Genomic DNA, 22,873 nt, shown 5'->3' on the forward strand with positions numbered 1-22,873 from the left:
TAAGGGTGGTGTCATCTGCATATCTGAGGGTATTGATATTTCTCCCGGCAATCTTGACTTCAGCTTGTGCTTCTTGCAGCCCAGCGTTTCTCATGATGTACTCTCCATAAGCAGGGTGACAATATACAACCTTGACATACTCCTTTTCCTATTTGGAACCAGTCTGTTGTTCCATGTCCAGTTCTAACTGTTGCTTCCTGACCTGCATATAGGTTTCTCAAGAGGCAGGTCAGGTGGTCTGGTATTCCCATCTCTTTCAAAATTTTTCACAGTTTATTGTGATCCACACAGTCAAAGGCTTTGGTCTTTTATTTAGGATTGCATATAAATTTTGCAATGCATTGTCAATGCATGTTAAATTCTTGAATGGCTTAGAAATCTCCCTATGGCTCTTTAAGTAAAATCTAAACTTCAAAAAATGATTTATAAGGTCTTCGTGGGGTCTTGCCCCACTTGCCCCATCTGTTTTGATTCTCCAGCTCCTCAATATGTTTGGATTAAAGTGGGTTTATTTCCAGTCCCTTGGAAATGCTGTCCTTGGGCCTGCAACTGTCCCTTCTCCTAACCAACTCCTACTCACATTTGAAGTCCTGGCAGAGATGTCCCAATTCCTTAGGGACTCACAACAAAGCAATTTTCACAGTGATGACAGCACGGTCCCTTGTCCACCTGAAGAGCGGATACAAACTGAGTCATTCTCCATGGCATTGGCAGGTCCTAACATACAGAAGGTTGACACTGAAAATATAATGATGGAGATCATGCAGGTTTCGCTTTCTCATGTTCTGAATTTTATTCTTCCTCAATGTGGTATGTAGGAAAGACCAAGAGATTTGAAGCCAACAGGTTCTGGTTCTTGGGTCCCATGTTTGCAGTGAATGTGATCTGTAAGGAGTTACTCAAACTCCCTGACTCACAGTTTCTTCAACTGTAGGTAGGACCAATTAAAATACCCACCTCAGGCTTCCCTTTTGGCTTAGGGGTAAAGAACCTGCCTGCCGATGCAGGAGACACAGGTTCCACCCCTGATATGGAAAGATCCTATGTGCCACAGAGCTACTAAGCCTGTGTGCCAAAACTACTGAGCCTGTGCTGTCCATCTCATGAGCCACAACTATTGAGTCCATGCACCACAACTGCTTAAGCCTGCATGCCCTAGAGCCGTGCTCTACAGTAAGAGAAGCCACTACCATTGGAAGCTGGCACACAGCAACTAGGGAGTGGCCTTTGCTCGCTGCAACTCGAGAAAAGCCGTGCAGCAACAGACTCAGCACAGCCAATAAATAAGTAATATTATTTTAAAAAAAGAAATACCCACCTCATTAGTTTAACTTCAGCAACAAATTAGGCCATGTATATGGAAGCATTTTTTGAAATGATGAAGTGCCATGTACGCGTCACTTATTTTGTTGTCCACATTTCAGCTGAAGTCTCGAGGAATACATGGTGGTGGCCACGTTATCACTTTTCCTAAAGCTCTATCCGCATCTATTAACAGAAACAGCAAATGGACATACATACTAAGTAAAAGCTGTGCATTGCAAAATTCTTATAGCTACAAGCATATGGCAATCAAAACCCATCCCAAATGGATCTTCTTAAAATTAAATTGGTCAGATGTATTAGGGAGATTTTTTTTTTTTATCTCCTTATTCTATTATTGGATATCATTGACAGAAAGCTTTGAACGATGGAAAAAAAAAAAAAAAAAGCATAATATGGCATAGAATCAACACCAAAATCAGTGGAAAGAAAACCTCGCTTTTAAACAGATTTTAAAAAGGATTATCAATGGAAAATCTTCCATTTAGGAAATGGTGACATTTGACTAATTAAAACCTGAGATATTCCAAATGTGCGGCTTTAACGTGGTCTTTTCTTTTAACTGTCAAACACTCTCTTTAAATAAGGTGTGTTGGGCTTGTTGATTTGCATGAATTCTTATGGTTTCTGTCATCTGAAAGTCGTGTCTTACAATTTTAAATGTTATGGGTTCTGACAGTTCCCATCTGCTGTAGGGATGTCTAAGTGCCCCAAGCTTAGTTGGCAAAACTCAGTTAAACCTTTGTTTTTACTTAGTAGAATTTAAATTATTTATAGCGGTTATGTCTCATTGGTTATTACAGAGATTTTTTATGACAAAAGAATTTACTGTCACCATTTCTAGAGTATGAATAAATGCAAAGCAAAAGACACACACTCCTTATTAGCATGAACTTCCTGATACTGTGACCGTAATTAGCTGGACTGTAGTCTCTTCATTAGTTATTTATTTATTCACCTTCATTTTCTACTTCAATGTGGAGAGAATTTGTGGTGTTGTCATTTCATTAACAAAATTGCAAGGGCAATCGTATTAGAAATGTCAAGTACTCAGAAATCAGCAACCTTGAAACAATAACCCTTATAGATCCCTGGAGCAAAAATTTAATTATTTCAGGATGCTTTCTACAAGAAAGGAACTAGGGCAGAGGTCATCCTGGAGTGCCCCATGCCAACTCTTTACGCCCAATTCATGGACATTCATGTTCTCTATATAATTTTAATAAATATTTAACTGGAAACTTACTATGTGCTGGTCACTGGGAAAAATTAAAGAAAACACAGAAGGTAACTGACGGGGCTTACATACTAAAACGACAAGTCAGATAATAAATTAAAAAAAATAGTTCTGGTAAAGGAAATACAGAGAATCGTGGTTGAAAACTCCTATACAAATATCCAATTGCTCTGTCTCATGTATGTTGTAAAATACCATTTCAAATTTGAATATGAGGTTGTGATATTATATATACAATAGACATTGTTCCTCTAACGCTATGGGTTTAAGTCTAACTTTTGCCCTCCTGTAAAATCATCACTCGTCTCAAAAGCAGTATTGCCTACTTGGATGTAGACAACTTTCCAAGTGCAATTGCTGATTTTGTAAGAACAAAATCATACTGCATAGTATTTATTAAACTCTTATCCTAAACATGAGTTATGTCAGTCATAACTTTACAGAGTGTGAGGTATTTATTATTCTTCTTACTATTATCATTAAACTTTTCAGTTCACTGTCTCTTAGAAAAGTTCATTTATACAATAATATTATCAATTATACAGTGTACAACCATGTTGTCTATTAGATCCTAAGATCCGATCATTTTATACCTAAAGTTCTATATGCTTTTACTGCTGCTGCTGCTGCTAAGTCACTTCAGTCGTGTCCGACTCTGTGTGACCCCATAGACGGAAGCCCACCAGGCTCCCTCGTCCCTGGGATTCTCCAGGGAAGAACACTGGAGTGGGTTGCCATTTCCTTCTCCAATGCATGAAAGTGAAAAGTGAAAGGGAAGTCGCTCAGTCGTGTCCGACTCCTAGCAACCCCATGGACTACAGCCTACCAGGCTCCTCCATCCATGGGATTTTCCAGGCAAGAGTACTGGAGTGGGGTGCCATTGCCTTCTCCGATGCTTTTACTAACCTCTCTCTATTCTGCCGCCTCACTCCCAACTCTTGGCAGTCACTTTTCTATTCTTTATTTCTATGAGTTTGCCTCTTTTATTTTTTTATATTTCACTTATAAAATCTTGTCAAAGTCTTTGTAAAACATCTTTATCTGCTACAGACATGTCAATCTTCATTAGAACATGTGGGGTCATATGGTCCAAGTGGTAGGGTAGGTAGAAGAAGGGTTTTCCAGACCCTGCTCAAATCTGGCCGATTAACAGGCTACTCACAGGTCACAGTAGCATGCCCAAATGAGGTCTAGACTTCTGCAAAATCTAAGGAGGCACACTAGGCAATTTTTTCTTTCTTAATAGTAAAAGGAAGCAGATGCAGCAATTAGTCTTTAACTTTGGATAGAATATCTTAATATGCTTCAGACTACTATGCCCCTAGAAATTCCACTAGGCAACAGGTTCCTGAAAGTTTACAGGATTTCTTTCCCTTCCTCTCTCACTCATGTATCCTACCAAGAAGTCTAGTATACTTACTACTTCCTGCTGATCTGGTCCAATCCACTTAATAACGTAAATATAATGAATTATCAGGGCTTCCCTGATAGCTGAGTGGTAAAAATCTGCCTGCCAATACAGGAGATGTGGGTTTGATCACACAATGCAGGAGATGTGGGTCAGGAAGATTCCCAGAGGAAGGAAATGGCAACCCACTCCAGTATTCTTGCCTGGAAAATCCCATGGACAGAGGAACCTGAAGAGCTATTGTTCATGGGGTCACAAAAGAGTCTAACATGACTTAGCGACTGAAAAACAAAAGTAAATTATCAACATAGTGATGCCTTGTGGAATGAAGATGTCGTAGAGTTCCTTGTAGATCAGATTATGGCTTGGGTTAGGAGATTTAGTTAGGTCCTGCATTGCTGGCCCTGCCAGAAGAAAGGAAATGATTTCTGACAGTCTTTACTGTTAGACAGGGAGAGAATCCCATGGATGGAGGAGCCTGGTAGGCTGTAGCCCATGGGGTTGCTAAGAGTCAGACACGACTGAACGACTTCCTTTTCACTTTCCACTTTCACGCATTGGAGAAGGAAACGGCAACCCACTCCAGTGTTCTTGCCTGGAGAATCCTAGGGGCGGGGAACCTGGTGGGCTTCTGTCTATGGGGTCACACAGAGTCGGACATGACTGAAGCGACTTAGCAGCAGCAGCAGCAGCAGGGAGAGAGCGTATGATATGCAGCATATGATACTGCTTATTTGTAGAGTCTAAAAACAAGATACAAATGAACTTATTTACAAAACAGAAATCTAGACTCACATACATAGAACAAAATTATGGGGAAAGGGGTTGAGGAGGGATAGATTAGGAGTTTTGGACTAGCAGATACAAACTACTATATGTAAAATAATTAACCACCGAAGTTGTACTGTATAGCACAGGGAGTTATACTCAATATTTTGTAATAACCTATAAGGGAAAAGAATCTGAAAACCCAAATCACTTTAATATAACTGAATCACTTTGTTGTACACTGGAAATGAGCACAACATGGTAAATCAACTGTCTTCAACTAAGAAAAATAACCAAAGCCAGACAGAGAGTAAATAATTTAAAGGGAGGAAATTTGACTCAAGAATATGTTTCCTTAAAACTAAATTATTAAATAGTTGCTGATTATGTTTTCTGAAAATGGTATAAAAATGATTCTGCTGTTTTGCAAAGTCCTATATAAGAAAGGGTGTATGTTTGTATTTTTCTAGGCATTATCTCTCTTTGGCAAGTGTGATGGTTAATTCTATGTGCCAACTTCACTGGACTAAAGGATGCCCAGACTGCAGGACATTACTAAATGAATAAAATGTTATTTCTGGGTATGTCTCTGAGGGGTTTCCAGAAGAGATCTGCATTGAATCAGTAGACTAAAAAAGATGGTCCTCAATATGCTGCAGGCATCATCTAATGCCTTGAGAGCCTGAATGGATTAAAAGGACAGAGGAAGGGTGAATTTGTTGTCTTTGTTTGAGCTGGGACATTCATCTTCTCCTGCCCTCAGACATCCACACCCTTGTGTCTCTGCTCTGACTGACTCTCACCACTGGCTCTCTTTGCAGTGTCCAGCTTACAGAAAGCAAATCATGAGGCTTCCAGCCTCCATAAATATACGAGCTTCAGTTCAGTTCAGTCACTCAGTCGTGTCCGACTCTTTGCGATCCCATGGACTGCAGCACACCAGGCCTCCCTGTCCATCACCAACTGCCAGAGTTGACTCAAGCTCATGTCCACTGAATCGGTGATGCCATCCAACCATCTCATCCTCTCCTCCTGCCCTCAATCTTTCCTAGCATCAGGGTCTTTTCAAATGAGTCAGCTCTTCTCATGAGGTGGCCAAAGTACTGGAGTTTCAGCTTCAACATCAGTCCTTCCAATGAACACCCAGGACTGATCTCTAGGATGGACTGGTTGGATCTCCTTGCAGTCCAAGGGACTCTCAAGAGTCTTCTCCAACATCACAGTTCAAAAGCATCAGTTCTTCGGCGCTCAGCTTTCTTTACTTATTCCTATTATATATGTATATTCTATCAGTTTTAGTTCTTCAGAGAAAGCTAATATAGCAAGGTTTTTACTTCCATAAAATGGCAGTGCATGTGCCCACAATTTACAAACCCTAAATAATCTTTCTATATGCACACACAGAATTCATTATTCTTCAGCCACACTGACCTCTTACTGTTTTTTTGAATACGCCAAAGCCAACGTGTGTCAGGTCATCACTCATGCTATTCTCCTTACCTAGACATTCTTCTCTAGACGTCTTCTCTTTGTTCTCTGCAGAAATACCATCTTATAAAACAGGACTTCCCCGACTCATGTCACCTTCCTTTGTATATTATTGACATCCACCCTCAGAACCAAGCTCCTTTCTTCCCAGTTTGTCCATAAAAAAAGCTTTGTTTATTTGTTCTCTTTACCTGTTTTCAACCTCCATAGGTGGGATATTTTAAATTCATTCCTCTAACTTCTCCAAATTGATGTGCACTCCTTTAAAAGGCATGTGCGTGTTAGTTGCTCAGTCATGTTAGACTCTTTGCAACACGATGGGCTGTAGTTGGCTTGGCTCCTCTGTCCATGGAATTCTACAGGCAAGAATATTGGAATGGGTTGCCATTCCCTTCTCCAGGGCATCTTCCTGACCCAGAATCGAACCCAGGTCTCCCACACTGCAGGCAGATTCTTTACCGTCTGAGCCACCAGGAAAGCCCTTTTAAAAAGCATGATGTGGCTCCAAGTCTTATTTTTACTTATATATAGGTATATAGGTAAAAATATATAGGATATAATATATTATAGACTATTTTTTACAGATATTTATTGTATGAATGAACAAATAAGTAGATTAATGAGTTTTTAAGTTTCAAAAGTTACCTAATTTATCAGAAATTCTTGCTAATTATTTTTTCCTGTTAATCTAACCCTGAAGAAAGACAGGCTTGTTACCTTCTTTTAATAGCAATAGTGGCAGAAGGTGTTGATAGATACTACATTTAACACATCTTTGAGGTGCATCCTGTCTATACCCGAGGTAGCTTGGAGGTGGCAGCACTTATCATTTTCCGTATGATAAGCCTCTGCTGTTTGGACTTGATAAAAGTCCATAATGGCCACTTTATATGCAATATGCTTAAAAAATGAAAGATTATTGTTGATATTAAAGATACAGTATATCATATGCAATTTGTTTCCCTTAATGTGTGCCGGTAGCACTATTCAAGCATGTCCTTCACACTTGGCCCTGAGATAAATGTAAAAGTAGGGTTCTGTATATAAATGGCCCATCTATCTACCAAATTGATTCCCGGGGCCAAAGAAATAATTGTAATTTATGAGATACACCTGTGATAGTCATGAATGTTAAACAGAGTAGATAGACTGGGTGGCATGGCTTTGATTTTTAATTATAGGTCAACTCAGCTTAATTCCATGATGTTACTCTTCACCCTTTCTTCTTCCTCCAAACTGAAAGCTAAAAGTGCAAATGAACTAACTTTGGAATGTCAACCTGAGCTCCAACAACTAGATATGCAACTCTGAGCAAGTAATTTGACCCCATGGCTTCTCTGTTTTCCTAATGTGGCCCCATATGATGGCCAATGTCCATCCTTAAATCTGAAAAATACAATGAGTCTATACTAATCCTTCATTAAGGGAATGAATTAGGGGACTAGAACTTAGAGGAGAAGCACCTTAGTCCTAAATCTGATACATAACTTTCTGAAAAAGAGAGAGGAAAGGAGAAAGGGAAGAAAGAAAGAGTTCTAAGTCATAAATCTTAAAAAAAATACGACCCCAGGTTAGAAACAAAACCCCAGTTTGCCAGACCTTGCTTACTTGGAAGGGCAGATGGAGGTCTGAGTCACAGGGCAACACATTTTGTTGGAATTTTGCTTTAACCAGTGGCCCAGAATCTTGTCTTATCAAACATCATTCTTCCTCTGCATGAAGGTGTTTCTAAGAATTCCAAAGGAGTGTACTAAGAGTAAGGAAGGGAGTTGGGGACAGGCTCAAGGGAAGTGGTTTTGGTGACATCAATAGCAAAATTAAAGTTTCCAGTATCTGATGGAGTATGGTTCATTCAAGATATGATGTGGTTACAGCCAAAAGAATGAGAGTAGGGAAGAAGGATAATGTAAGATCAGAAATTTGGGAAGGGATGTATCAGGACAGCTATTTTATCTTTTAAGTGCAACGCTTATGCTCACCCCTTCATGGATCACAGCCCTGTTATGGTGAAGGGGTTTGCATAACTCAAGGAAGCTATGAGCCATGCCATGCAGGGCCACCTAAGACAAATGGATAATTGTGGAGAGTTCTGACAAAACATGGTCCACTGGAGGAGGGAATGGCAAACTACTCCAGTATTCTTGCCATGAAAACCTCATGAATAGTATACAAACGAAAAAGTTATGACACAGGAAGATAAGCTCTTCCAGGTCAGAAAGAGTTCAATATCCTACTGGGGAAGAGTGGAGAGCAATTAGTAATAGCTCCAGAAAGAATGAAGTGGTTGGGCCAAAGCAGAAGCTGCTCAGTTGCAGATGTGTCTGATGGTGAAAGTGAAGTCCAATGCTATAAAAACATTATTGCATAGGAACCTGGAATGTTAGGTCCATGAATCAAGATAAACTGAATGTGGTCAAGCAGGAGATGGTAAGAGTGAACATTGATATCTTAGGAATCAGTGAACTGAAATGGACAGGAATGGGTGAATTTAATTCAAATGACTATTGTATCTACTACGGTGGGCAAGAATCTCTTAGAAGAAATGAACTAGCCATCATAGTCAAGAAAAGAGTCCAAAATGCAGTACTTGGGTACAACTAGAAAAACAACAGAATGATCGTGGTTCATTTCCAAAGCAAACCACTCAAAATCACCATAAACCAAGTCTATATCCCAACCACTGATGCTGAAGAAGCTTAAGTTAATTGGTTCTATGAAGACCCGGCCAAACCTTCTAAAACTAATACCAAAAAGAGATGTCTTTTTCATCATAGGGGATTGGTATGCAAAAGTAGAAAGTCAGCAGATACCCAGAATAACAGGCAAGTTTGTCCCTGGAGTACTAATGAAGCAGGGCAACAGCTAACAGAGATTCGTGAAGAGAACATACTTGTCATAGCAAACACCCTTTTCCTACAACCCAAGAGATGACTCTACACATGGAAGTCATCAGATAGTCAATACAGAAATTGGACTGATTATGTTCTTTGCAGATGAAGATGGGGTAGATCTATACAGTCAGCAAAAACAAGACCTGTAGCTGACTGTGGCTCAGATCCTGAGCTCCTTATTGCAAAAATCAAGATTAAATTGAATAAAGTTGGGAAAACCATTAGGCCATTCAGGCATGACTTAAATTGAGTCATTTATGGTTATACAGTAGAAGTGACAAATAAATTCAAGGGGTTAGACCTGGTAACAGAATGCCTAAAGAACCATGAATAGAGGTTCATAACATTGTACAGGAAGCAGTGACCAAAACCAATTCAAAAAAAAAAAGAAATAGAAGAAGGCAAAATGATCATCTGGGGAGGGTTTACAATTGGCTGAGAAAAGAAGAGAAGTGAAAGGCAAGGGAGAAAGGGAAATATATACTCAACTGAATGCAGAGTTCCAGAGAATAGCAAAGAGAGGTAAGAAGGCCTTCCTCAGTGATCAATGCAAAGAAAGAGAGGAAAACAATAGAATGGGAAAGACTAGAAATCTCTTCAAGAAAATAGAAGATATCTAAGGAATATTTCATACAAGGATGGGCATGATAAAGGAAATGCCCTTTAAAGGAATGGCAAGGGCATAACAGAAGCAGAAGAAATTAGAAAGAGGTGGCAAAGATACATAGAAGAACTATACAAGAAAGGTCTTAATGACCCAGATAACCATAATGGTGTGGTCACTCACCTAGAGCTGGGCATCCTGGAGTATGAAGTCAAGTGGGCCTTAGGAAGCATCACTCTGAACAAAGCCAGTGGGAGTGATGGAATTCCAGCTGAGCTATCTAAAATCCTAAAGTATGATGCTGTTAAAGTGCTGCACTCAGTATGTCAGCAAATTTGGAAAACTCGGCAGTGGCCACAGGACTGGAAAATATCAGTTTTCATTCCAGTCCCCAGAAGGGAAATGCCAAAGAATGTTCAAATTATTGTACTATTGCATTCATTTCACATGCTTATGCTCAAAATCCTCCAAACTTGGCTTCAGCAGTATATGAACCAAGAACTTCCAGATATATAAACTGAGTTTCAAAGAGGCAGAGGAACCAGACATCAAACTGCCAACATTTGTTGGCTCTTGGAGAAAGCCAAGAAATTCCAGAAAAAAACATCTACTTCTGCTTCATTGACTGTGCTAAAGCCTTTGACTGTGTATATACCAATAAATTGTGGAAAATTCTTAAAGAGTCAGGAGTACCAGACCACCTTACCTGTCTCCTGAGAAAGCTGTACACAGGTCAAGAAGCAACAGAACTGGACATGGAACAACTGAGTAGTTCACAGTTGAAAAAGGAGTACATCAACGCTGTATATTGTCACCCTGCTTATTTAACTTCTATGAAGAATACATTATGGGAATTGCAAGATTGGATGAATTACAAGCTGGAATCAAGACTGCCAGGAGAAATATTAACAACCTCAGATATCCAGATGAGAAACTAAAGAGCCTATTGATGAAGGTGAAAGAGGAGAGTGAAAAAGCCAGCTTGAAATTTAACATTTAAGAGAGTAAGGTCATGGTATCTGGTCCCATCACTTCATGGCAAATAGAAGGTGAGAAACTGAAAACAGTGACAGATTTTATTTTCATGGGCTCCAAAGTCACTGTGGATGGTGACTGCAGCCATGAAATTAAAAGACACTTTTCCTTGGAATTAAAGCTATTACAAACCTAGACAGCATATTAAAAACCAGAGACATCACCTTGACAATAAAGGTGCTCATAGTTAAATCTATGGTGTTTCCAGTAGTCATGTACAGACATGACAATTGGACTGTAAAGAAGACTGAGCACCGAAGAATTGATGCTTTTGAATTGTGGTGCTGGAGAAGGCTCTTGAGAATCCCTTGGACAGCAAGGAGACCAAACCAGTAAATCCTAAAGGAAATCAACCCTGAATATTCATTGGAAGGACTGATGATGAAACTGAAGCTCCAATACTTTGGCCATGTGAAGTGTGGACACATTGGACAAGACCCTGATGCTGGGAAAGATAGAGAGCATGAGTAGAAAGGGGCAACAGGGGATGAGATGGTTGGATAGCATCACTGACTCAATGGATGTGAATTTGAGCAAAGTCTTTGAGGTAGTGGAGGACAGAGGAACCTGGTGTTCTGCAGTCCATGGGGTCATGAAGAGTTGGAAATGACTTAGAGACTGAACAACAGCAACTTATGCTCACAATAAATCTAGGTAGTTTAAGGTGTGAAGAAAATTTAAGTGCCAAACATCATAATGTATTTAGGGTGGATCCTTTTCCTGCTGCCAAGGATTTCCATAGGACTTCAAGTTCCTCATGGGTGCTTCTTTCTTTCCTTAGTGTAAGCAAACTCCCAGAAAAGCTTAGACTTGTCATAGATTTCTTGAAGAGCAGCCCTGCTAACTCACTAGATATGCCCAGTCATATCAGAGCTACATTTTAGGTACAAGGCAGATGAACCTGTACTCAGGCCATATAATAATAGAATTTCATAATCAACATTTGCGATGCTTTCAAGAACCTAAAAATTTATATGCTAAGTATGCCTTGATTTCTAATAGGAGGTTAAAGATGTTTCATAAAAGGTTATTGCTTATGTCTCACCTCAGAAATGGACTTTTAATGATCGCCTTTGTTATCTGCTTACTGGCCCACTACTCTTAGCCAATCTTCTGGCTCCTTCACGGACATGAAGCCACATTATTCTTGAAAGAGGTCTCCTTATTATCAGAATAGGCTATTGCCACTGGGGTTATTTTCAAGTTCTCTGACAAAATAGAGCCAAACCCTCTCAAAAGAGTTGACAGCACAATAGCTGGACTAATTGGAAGCTGATACGTAAACCAATAATATAGAGTCTTCGATATCACCTTAAAGGTTCACCGACTTCATGCAAACACGCTGAGAACACATTGCTTTCCCCTTAGAGAAGATGACCAAATGTATCCTCATGCTGCGTTTATGTGGCAAAGGATGAACAAAATAATACTTGTTTCAGCTGTCGTGATAAAAACCAATGCCTGCGGTTAGGAAACCTCCACTAATGAAACCAATCATTTCAATGGAAGGAGCACATTGCACTGCTAAAGTTGTGTTCCAACGGAAGAAGTTTGTTTGTGTAAGTGATACTTGATTTAGTAATACTCACAAAGTTTGAATCAGAAGTAAAAGTACTAATAAACTGAAGTATCAGATCAGATCAGATCAGTCTATTTTATAAGACTTAGCTTAGGTTGACGTAAGGGCTTTTGCTTTTATTTTTAAAGGGGAAGAATTTATTTGCTGATCTTTTCTCCTTGTTGGGCTCATTAAATGATATTAAGTCATTTGTTGATAAGATCCTATTGGGTTAATACTGCACTTTTTGTTTCTAAGATTTGATTTTACAGTTATTTGAAATAAATGTGTCAACACCTGTATTTTAGTGAGTGAAAATAGCAAGTTTTAATCACAAATTGAGAGGAAGACAAGTGGGATTTAGTGATACTCACTAATCTCATTATTTTTCAAGGAAACCCAGTAAGGATGCTTTTGACCCCTGCTACACAACAGCCTAACAGATTTCTTAACTAAAACATGTGTGTTACATAATTATGTAGGACCTCTCAGTGCAGATTAAATTGAGATTTAAATGCAGGATTCCTTTCTAGTGGTATCATGAAGAATCACACACTGTTTGAACAAGTGTTAAAATTCCCTGCAATTTCTGTTAATCTATAAAAGAAATACTTTTTAAAAATAGCTTTTATGAATTATTTGTGTTAATTCATTTATCCAGCATAGAATTGTATGTAATACTACACAGGGCTAATCAGACTCTTGAAATAAGTTTTCTTCAAGGTGGAAATACAAATGGAAACCCCAAATTGAATGAACAAATAACATTATTTTTTATTCAGCATTAACTTTTGGAAAGTTTGTATGAATGGCTGAAGGCCAATGACATCCTCAGCATGGTCAGAACTGCTCTAGTAAGGATTTTCTTACTGATACCTAAAGTTATTCAGGTTATGTTAGGAGCCTGGTGTGCCGCAGTCCATGGAGTCGCAAAGAGTCAGGCATGATGACTAAACAACAGCCGCCTAAGGATTACTGTGCGCCAGACACTTTATTAGCTCATTTAATTCTCAGAGTAATTCCTTGGGGGAGAGTTGCTACCCTCCTTGTAAGGATGATGAAATTGAGGTGCAAGGATGAAGTGTAATCATCCTTTGCAAAGGATGAAAATCAAAGGTTACAAAGAGTCAGACATAACTGAGAGACTAACACTTTCTCTTCTTTCCTGAAATTTAGTCCTGAGTGACTAGTTGTATGTGTGTGTGTAGTTGTGATCTAAGTTTGATAAAAGTGTTCTCATAACTTTAATAATAATATAATTTCTATGAATTTCTGTATGGTTAGAAAATGGGAGTTTTTAAGTTTTCATGCCAATTAGAATTAATATTTATCTTTTAATTGTTTAATTGATCTTTGATAGAGGGAGTGCCACATGCATGATAAGAAAACTAGAATTATTTTTCAGGGTATGAAATACTGAAAGCAACCTAAAGTGCTAAGTTGCTTATTGAGAAATCAGAAGCATTTCAATAGGGATATTTCTAATCAAAGTAGAGTAAAAGTATATCCTAAAAAATGTAGTTAGAGCACAAAACATCACATGAAGAAGATTGAGTTATTTCTTTCTTAAATATTTGGAAAGAGTAACTTATAAGGCTATGTGGCCCTGGAGTTTGTTTTATAAATTTTAAATTGTAAATTTAATCTATTAAGTAGATACAAACTTTCAGAATAAAAAAAAAGTAAAAATGATAATGGGAACTTATCAGCTTTCCTGATTAGTATGACATGTGAGTCTCAGGGCCTGTTTAGGATCAACTTAACTCATTTCAGAGAAGGCAATGGCACCCCACTCCAGTATTCTTGCCTGGAAAATCCCGTGGACGGGGGAGCCTGGTAGGCTGCAGTCCATGAGGTCGCTAAGAGTCGGACACGATTGAGCAACTTCTCTTTCACTTTTTACTTTCATGCATTGGAGAAGGAAATGGCAACCCACTCCAATGTTCTTGCCTGGAGAATCCCAGGGACGGTGGAGCCTGGTGAGCTTCTGTCTATGGGGTCGCACAGAGTCGGACACGACTGAAGCGAATTAGCAGCTAACTCTCATTTTACAAAGAAATGGTGGTACATGAAAGTTAAATTGCACTACTGAGTTTTCTGGTAGCCAACAGGAATCAAGGTTGATCCCTTGGTTCTTATTTCACTAAACACAGTTTCTCTGGGGGAATGCATGAGATCAGAAGTTAGTTGTCAGGAAGACCTTTCATTTCCCACTCATGGAATCAAGGGCTCTATTTGCTCCCATAATTTGTTTTTTCTTGCCTCTTAATATTTCCATTATAATGAGATCACCCTATGTTTCTCTTTCATTAAGCAAGTTTTGCTTTTTATAGGGAAGTGATTTCCCTTTTGAAAATATAGTGTTGGAAAAGACTCTTGAGAGTCCCTTGGACTGTAAGGGAATCAAATCAGTCAATCTTAAAGGAAATAAATCTTGAGTATATTTTAGAAGGACTGATGCTAAAGCTGGAGCTCCAATACTTTGGCCTCCCGATTTGAAGAGTGACTCACTGGAAAAGACCCTGATGCTGAGAAAGACTGAAGGCAGGAGGAGAAGAGGACAACAGAGGATGAGATGGTTGGATGGCATCACTGACTCAATGTATCTGAATTTGAGGAAATTCCAGGAGACAGTGGAAGGCAGAGGAAGTTAATGTGCTACAGTCCACGGGGTCACAAATAATCAGACTGGACTTAGTGACTGAGCAACAACAAAAAGATAAGAGATTATATTATCCTAGTGTCTACCATGTTTATTCAATAATAAATTATTTTATGGATCTTAAAAATGAGAGATTCTAAGCACTGGAGACTGATGCAGAGGCTTTTCTGAAGCGTGTAGGTGGCATCTGTGCTTCCCCAACATGGAGGAAGCTGTTGTTAGATGCTATTGTTTGAGTTGATTGATTCTCCTGTTCTCTGTTCAGAATGCTTCCTTGAGAACAGGACTCTTTCTCTGTTGCTCAATCTTGGTTCCCCTGGGCTTCACATGGTAATTGGCAAGTAGGAGACTTATACTCATTGAGTGATGAAATGAACTAGTGGATTTGCCAGGATGGACACAGTGGAAATTTTCAAAATGAACTCACATGCAATACAGTCTCTTGACAACCATTCACCAAGCAGGGTATGTATCATAATGTGTAGGAACAGCAGACCATGCAGTTAGACTTGGATATAAATTCAGTTCTGATAGTTATTGCTATATGACCTCAGTCAAGCTGTTTAACTCCCTGTAAGCCTAACTCCTGCATATGTAGAAGTGCACTGTTTTTAATATTATAATTATAATAATATGGTAGTTATTCAATATAGTAGTTACAGTAACAGTATTGACCTCTTAAGGCTCTTATGAATATTCAATGAAATAATGCAGGTAAATTGATTTGAACAGTGCTTGGCTGTGAGTCTCAGTGAACTCTGGGAGTTGGTGATGGACAGGGAGGCCTGGCGTGCTGCAATTCATGGGGTCACAAAGAGTCGGACACGACTGAGCGACTGATCTGATCTGATCTGATCTGGCTGTTCTTTGGAAGGAAAGATGCTAAAGCTGAAACTCCAGTACTTTGGCCACCTCATTCGAAGAGCTGACTCATTGGAAAAGACTCTGATGCTGGGAGGGATTGAGAGCAGGAGGAGAAGGGGATGACAGAGGATGAGATGGCTGGATGGCATCACCGACTCGATGGACATGAGTTTGAGTGAACTCCGGGAGTTGGTGATAGACAGGGAGGCCTGGCGTGCTGCAATTCATGGGGTCGCAAAGAGTTGGACACGACTGAGCAATTGAACTGAACTGGTACCTAGCATGCACTTAATATTTACAAGCTAAGTGGGAAGCCTATTTTTATCCCACCTGTCTATCTCTCTCATGGAGAAAGCTTCATTGGCCAAACCCCAGGCTTATTGAGAAGAATTGCCATGCTGTATGTATCAAGATTTATACCAGGAAAGTCTTTCAGTTTTTCCAGCTCCCAAGCAGTGGGCACCCCTGCTGTTTCTCTTCCCTGCAGTAGCATTATGGCACGGGGCCCCAGGTCAGACCAGCCATCTTTATCCAGTAAGTAGCTGGATAAATGGACAGAAAGCCTTACCCACCGCGCAGTTACTCTGGATTCATAGATGGGGTGAAGAAAACAGCTCTTTGAAATTCAGCCTAAGATGTGGATGAACCTAGAGACTGTCATACAGAGTGAAATAAGTTGGAATGAAAAAAATAAATATCTCATATTAACACATATATGTGGAATCTAGAAAAATGGTATAGCTGAATTTATTTGTAAAGAAGGAATAGAGACAGATGTAGAGAACATGTGTAGGGATGCCAAGGGAGGAAGGGGGGTGTGGGATGGATTGGGAGATTATAATTTGCATGTATACACTACTACATATAAAATAGATAACTAACAAGAACTGACTGTGCAGCACAGGGAACTTTACTCAGTGCTCTGTGGTGACCTAAGTAGGAGGAAATCCAAGGAAGAGGGGATATATGTGTGTGTGTCTATGTGTGTGTGTAGCTGATCCACTTTGCTGTACAGAAGAAAATACAACATTGAATGGCAACTATATTCCAATAAAAATTCAAATAAATAAAAGAGAAATTCAGCCCGAATCCCTTGATATTGCAGTGATTTGCAGGGAAGCCCTGCATGAGCAGAGGTATTGGATGCTCAGTAATTATAAAAATGTGAAATTCATTTTCCACTTGGCTATTTTTTCCTGTGTCAAGGAACTCTAGCGAGCATCAAATATGGAGAACCAAGATCTAATCCTTTCAATTACTTTTAAAAGAAAGATAAACCTTAGGATCCTACCCATAATCTACATGGGAAAATAAAACATGAATGATAACAACTGGCTAAGGGAGGGGCCTATATGTAAATAAAGAAGGTTCAGTTCAGTCACTTAGCCATGTCCGACTCTTTGTGACCCCATGGACTGCAGCATGCCAGGCTTCCCTGTCCATCACCAATTCCCAAAGCTTACTCAAAACTCATGTCCATTGAGTGGGTGATGCCACACAACCATTTTATCCTCTTCATCCCCTCCTGCTGGCATCCATCTTTCCCAGCATCAGGGTCTTTTCCAATGAGTCAGTTCTTTGCATCAGGTGGTCAAAGTATTGGAGTTTCAGTTTCAGCATCAGCCCTTCCAATGAATATTCAGGACTGATTTCCTTTAGGATGGACTGGCTGGATCTCCTTGCAGTCCAAGGGACTCTCAAGAGTCTTCTCCAACACCACAGTTCAAAAGCATCATTTATTTGGCACTCAGCTTTATTTGTGGTCCAACATCCATTCATGTTAGTCATATCCATTCATGACTACCGCAAAAACCATAGCTTTGGATAATAGACCTTTGTTGGAAAAGTCATGTCTCTGCTTAGCGGTTTAGGTTAGTAAAGGCAATGGCAACCCACTCCAGTACTCTTGCCTGAAAAACCCCATGGGTGGAGGAGCCTGGTAGGCTGGAGTCCATGGGGTCGCGAAGAGTCAGACACAACAGAGCGACTTCACTTTGACTTTCACTTTAGGTTGGTAAAACAGAAAAAACTATTTAAAGGCTGAAGAGACATGTGAAAGAAAACCCTAGCTGTGTTATAATCTGTCTTCCACTTTTGTATATACACTTTATTCTAGATTGTATTAACCTCCATTTTCTTCTATTTGATTGTGTGGATCACAGGAAACTGTGGAAAATTCTTAAAGAGATGGGAATACCAGACCTCCTTACCTGTCTCCCGAGAAACCTGTATGCAGTTCAAGAAGCAACAGTTAGAACCAGACCTGGAAGAACTGACTGGTTCAAAATTGGGAAAGGAGTATGTCAAGGCCGTATATTGTCACCCTCTTATTTAAGCTCTATGCGGAGTACATCTTGCAAAATGCCGGGTTGAATGAATCACAGGCTGGAATCAAGATTGTTGGTAGAAATATCAACAACCTCAGATATGGATTTCCCTGATAGCTCAGTCAGTAAAGAATCCACCTGCAATGTAGGAGACCCTGGTTCAATTCCTAGGTCAGGAAGATACTGTGCAGAAGGGAAAGGCTACCCATGCCAATATTCCGGCCTGGAGAATTCCATGGACTCTTTAGTCCATGGGGCCACAACGAGTCAGACAAGACCGAGCAACTTTCATTTTTCAGATATGGAGATAATACCACTCTAATGGAAAAAAGTGAAGAGGAGCTAAAAAGCCTCTTGATGAGGGTGAAAGAGAAGAGTGAAAAAAAAAAAAAACTGTCTTAAAACTCAGCATTCAAGAAACAAAATCATGGCATCCAGTCCCATTCTTCATGGCAATTAAAAAGGGAAAAAGTGGAAGCAGTGACAGATTTTATTTTCTTGGGCTCCAAAATCACTGTGGACAGTGACTGCAGTCATAAAATTAAGAGACACTTGCTTCTTGGAAGGAAAACCATGATAAGTCCAGAAAGCATATTCAAAAGCAGAAACATCACTTTGCCAAAAAAGGTCCATATAGTCAGACTATGATTTTTCCAGGAGTAATGTATGGATGTGAGCGTTGGGCAATAAAGAAGGCTGAGTGCCGAAGAATTGATGCTTTTCTACTGTGGTTCTGGAGAAGACACTTAAGAGTCCCTTGGACAGCAAGGAGATGAAACCAGTCAATCCTAAAGGAAATAAACTCTGAATGTTCAGTGGAAGGACTGATGCTGAAGCTCCAGTACTTTGGTTACCTTAAGTGAAGAGCTGATTCACTGGAAAAAACCATGATGCTGGAAACGATTGAAGGCAGAAGGAGAATGGGGTGACAGAGGATGAGATGGTTAGATAGCATCAGTGACTTAATGGACATGAATTTGAGCAAACTCTGGGAGATAGTGAAAGGCAGGGAAGGCTGGCATGCTTTAGTCCATGTGGTTGCAAAAAGTCAGACATGACTTAGCAACTATTTTCTTCTGAATAATGAAGTTACATTAAGTTATTTCAGATGGAATAAGTTGAGAAAGAGAACACAGGATAGCATGGGATGGTAAAGGAGAAGACTGAACCTAATAGTATCCCCTTCAGGAATAGGAAGGAAAAGGTAGTAATACAGCCCAGCCCAACAAGAGTGGGTGAGGGATGATGTAACAGACTGCGTAAAGAAGATCATAGAAAATGGCTATGTTCTGATGAGCATTAGCAATGCTGAACTGAGTAGATTATAAAAATAATTTAAAATTTAAAAATATCATTCCATTTGTTTCTTCTTAATCATGGACATTTCTTTATATCTCTGGAGCCACTGAGGGCAAGAGGAAAGAAGTTAACAATTTTGAGATTTAGATTTGAAGAGATCATTCATTCATTCATGTATTCACCAACTCTTTCTCTCATTTATCCTTTTAATGAACATACAGTGTGTTCCTTCACGTACCAGACAAGAAAAAAAAAAATGAGATACACGTCTCAGTGATGTCAATGCTCCTGACAAAAATTCTGAAGATAAAAAAGTGTGGAAAGATTCTACAAATTCAGAGCTGAAGTGTTTAAAGTAAATTGTTGTTGTAAAGCTATTGTTGTAAATAATGTATGGGAAAGATATCAATATGCTTCTTTATTGTTTTAAATATTAGAAAAAATACTTTAAAATGCCTGCCTAAGTTGGTGGTGTCTTGTGAAAGATATAGATGTTCAACAAAGATTCTTTAAGATAATGGTTTTACAGAGCTGACACAGTAAATGTGATGAAACTCATTTATCCAATAGCAGAATGAAAAAAGAAGTATAAGACTTTTAGATCAAGTTTATCTTACCCACTTATAACTGAGCAATAAATGATTAATTTCAGTTCATATTGTTAATCGGTTATTTATGATAGTTGTTTTTTGATTGCTTTATATAAATAGAAACTTGAAACTTAAAAGTGAGATTTATAACACCAGGGAGATTTTCATTAAGTCCTGAACAAAATAAAATATGTTTATAAAGTGAATTTCCATTCATATTTCACGATTAAATGCAAACAACTTAAGATTAAAAAATTTCTATTGTCAAACTAGGTGCTCCTTGGCAATCCAGTGGTTAAGACTCTGTGCTTCCAGTGCAGGGGGTGTGGGTTCAATCCATGGTCAGGGAACTAAGATCCCATACTAAGAAGAGGTGGCAAGAATACACAGAAGAACTATACAAAAAAGATCTTAATGACCCAGTAATGACAATGGTGTGATAACTCACCTAGAGCCAGAATCTTACAGTGAAAAGTCAAGATGGACCTAGGAAGCATTACTACGAACAAAGCTAGTGGAGGTAATGGAATTCCAGCTGAGCTATTTCAAATCCTAAAAAATGATGCTGTTAAAGCGCTTCACTCAGTATGCCAGCAAATTTGGTAAACTCAACAGGGCAACAGGACTGGAAAAGTTCAGTTTTCATTCCAATCCCAAAGAAAGGCAATGCCAAAGAATGCTCGAACTACCACATAACTGCACTCATCTCACACACTAGCAAAGTAATGCTCAAAATTCTCCAGGCAAGGCTTTAAGAGTATGTGAACCAAGAACTTCCAGCTTTCAAGCTGGATTTAGAAAAAGCAGAGGAACCAGAGATCAAACTGTCAACATCCATTGGATCATAAGAAAAGCAAGAGCGTTCCAGAAAAGCATCTACTTCTGCTTCACTGACTACACCAAAACCACTGACTGTGTGGATCACAGCAAACTGTGGAAACTTCTTAAAGAAATGGGAATACTAGACCACCTTCCTGCCTCCTGAGACACCTATATGTGGGTCAAAAAGCAACAGTTAGAACTGGACATGGAACAACAGACTGGTTCCAAATAAGGAAAGAAGTACATCAAGGCCGTATATTGTCACCCTACTTATTAACTTCTATGCAGAGTACAACATGAGAAATGCCAGGCTGGATGAAGCACAAGCTGAAATCAAGGTTGCTGAGAGAAATATCAACCTCAGATAGGCAAATGACATCACCCTTATGGCAGAGAGCCTCTTGATGACAATGAAAGAAGAGAGTGAAAAAACTGACTTAAAACTCAGCATTCAAAAAACTAAGATCATGGCAGCTGGTTCCATCACTTCATGGCAAATAGATGGAGAAACAATGAAAACAGTGACAGACTATTTTCTTGGACTCCAAAATCACTGCAGATGGTGACTGCAGTCATGAAATTAAAAGATTCTTGTTCCTTGAAAGAAAAGCTATGCCAAACCTAGACAGCATATTAAAAAGCAGAGACATTACTTTGCTGATAAAGGTCCATATAGTCAAAGCTATGATTTTTCCAGTAGTTACATATGAACGTGAGAGTTGGACCATAAAGAAGACTGAGTGCCAAAGAATTGATGCTTTTGAACCATAGGGTTGAAGAAGACTCTTGAGTGTCCCTTAAACTGCAAGAAGATAAAACCAGTTAATTCTAAAGGAAATAGTCCTGAATATTCATTGGAAGGTCCGAAGTTGAAGCTGAAGCTCCAATACTTTGGCCACCTGATGTGAAGAACTGACTCACTGGAAAGACACTGATACTGGGAAAGATTGAAGGTAGGAAGAGAAGGGGATCACAGAGGATGAGATGGTTGGATGGCGTCACTGACTCAATGAATGTGAGTTTGAGGAAGCTCCAGGAGATGGCAATGGAAAGCAAAGCCTGTGTGCTTCAGTCCATGGGGTCGCAAAGAGTTGCACATGGCTGAATGACTGAACAACACAATTGACAAACTATTCTGAGTTCCTTGAAAAGTGCAAGCTATAGAATAATAGATAATTTTGTTTTGGGAAAATATGTCTTATTTCCTGGCCCTAATAATCAAAATCACACATAAATTTCATAATTATGCTATCATTTAAAATTGTAAGAGCTCACCTTTATTGACCACTTACAGTGTGCCAAGTTTAGTGCCAATCACTTGTCTACAATTCACTTTATTAATTCACTGTACAATGGCAACCCACTCCAGTACTCTTGCCTGGAAAATCGCATGGACGGAGGAGCCTGGTGGGCTGCAGTCCCTGGGGTCGCTAAGAGTTGGACACGACTGAGCAACTTCACTTCCACTTTTCACTTTCATGCATTGGAGAAGGAAATGGCAACCTAATCCAGTGTTCTTGCCTGGAGAATTCCAGGGATGGGGGAGCCTGGTGGGCTGCCATCTATGGGGTCACACAGAATCGGACACGACTGAAGCGACTTAGTAGCAGTAGCAGCAGTGATTTGTCCAAAGTGACACAGTTGATAAAGAGTGGAGTTTGGATTCTCCAGGGCTTCTGGTCCAAAACCTACTGGATTAACTGTGCTTGAGGGCAGAATAGATATTACTTTCATTGATACTGTCAACTGAAATGTGCATTAAGTGGAAAAAAGTCTTACTTTTTTTTTCTTGCTTGATTTCAAAGCATGAAGAAGAAAATGGAGAGGAAAGTGGACCCTCTCTCTTGATGAGTTATATATTCTGTTAAAGAGATGCACCCTTAAGTTTCCTTCCATTTTGAAGCTCAGCTTCTCACTTAACGCTAAGAACTTTCTTAATTCTAAGAATGTTATTGCTGCTATTTAGTCACTAAGTCATGTCCAAAGTTTTGTGACCC

This window comes from Bos mutus, chromosome 2 (assembly GCF_027580195.1).
Source record: "Bos mutus isolate GX-2022 chromosome 2, NWIPB_WYAK_1.1, whole genome shotgun sequence".
Taxonomy (NCBI): Eukaryota; Metazoa; Chordata; class Mammalia; order Artiodactyla; family Bovidae; genus Bos; species Bos mutus.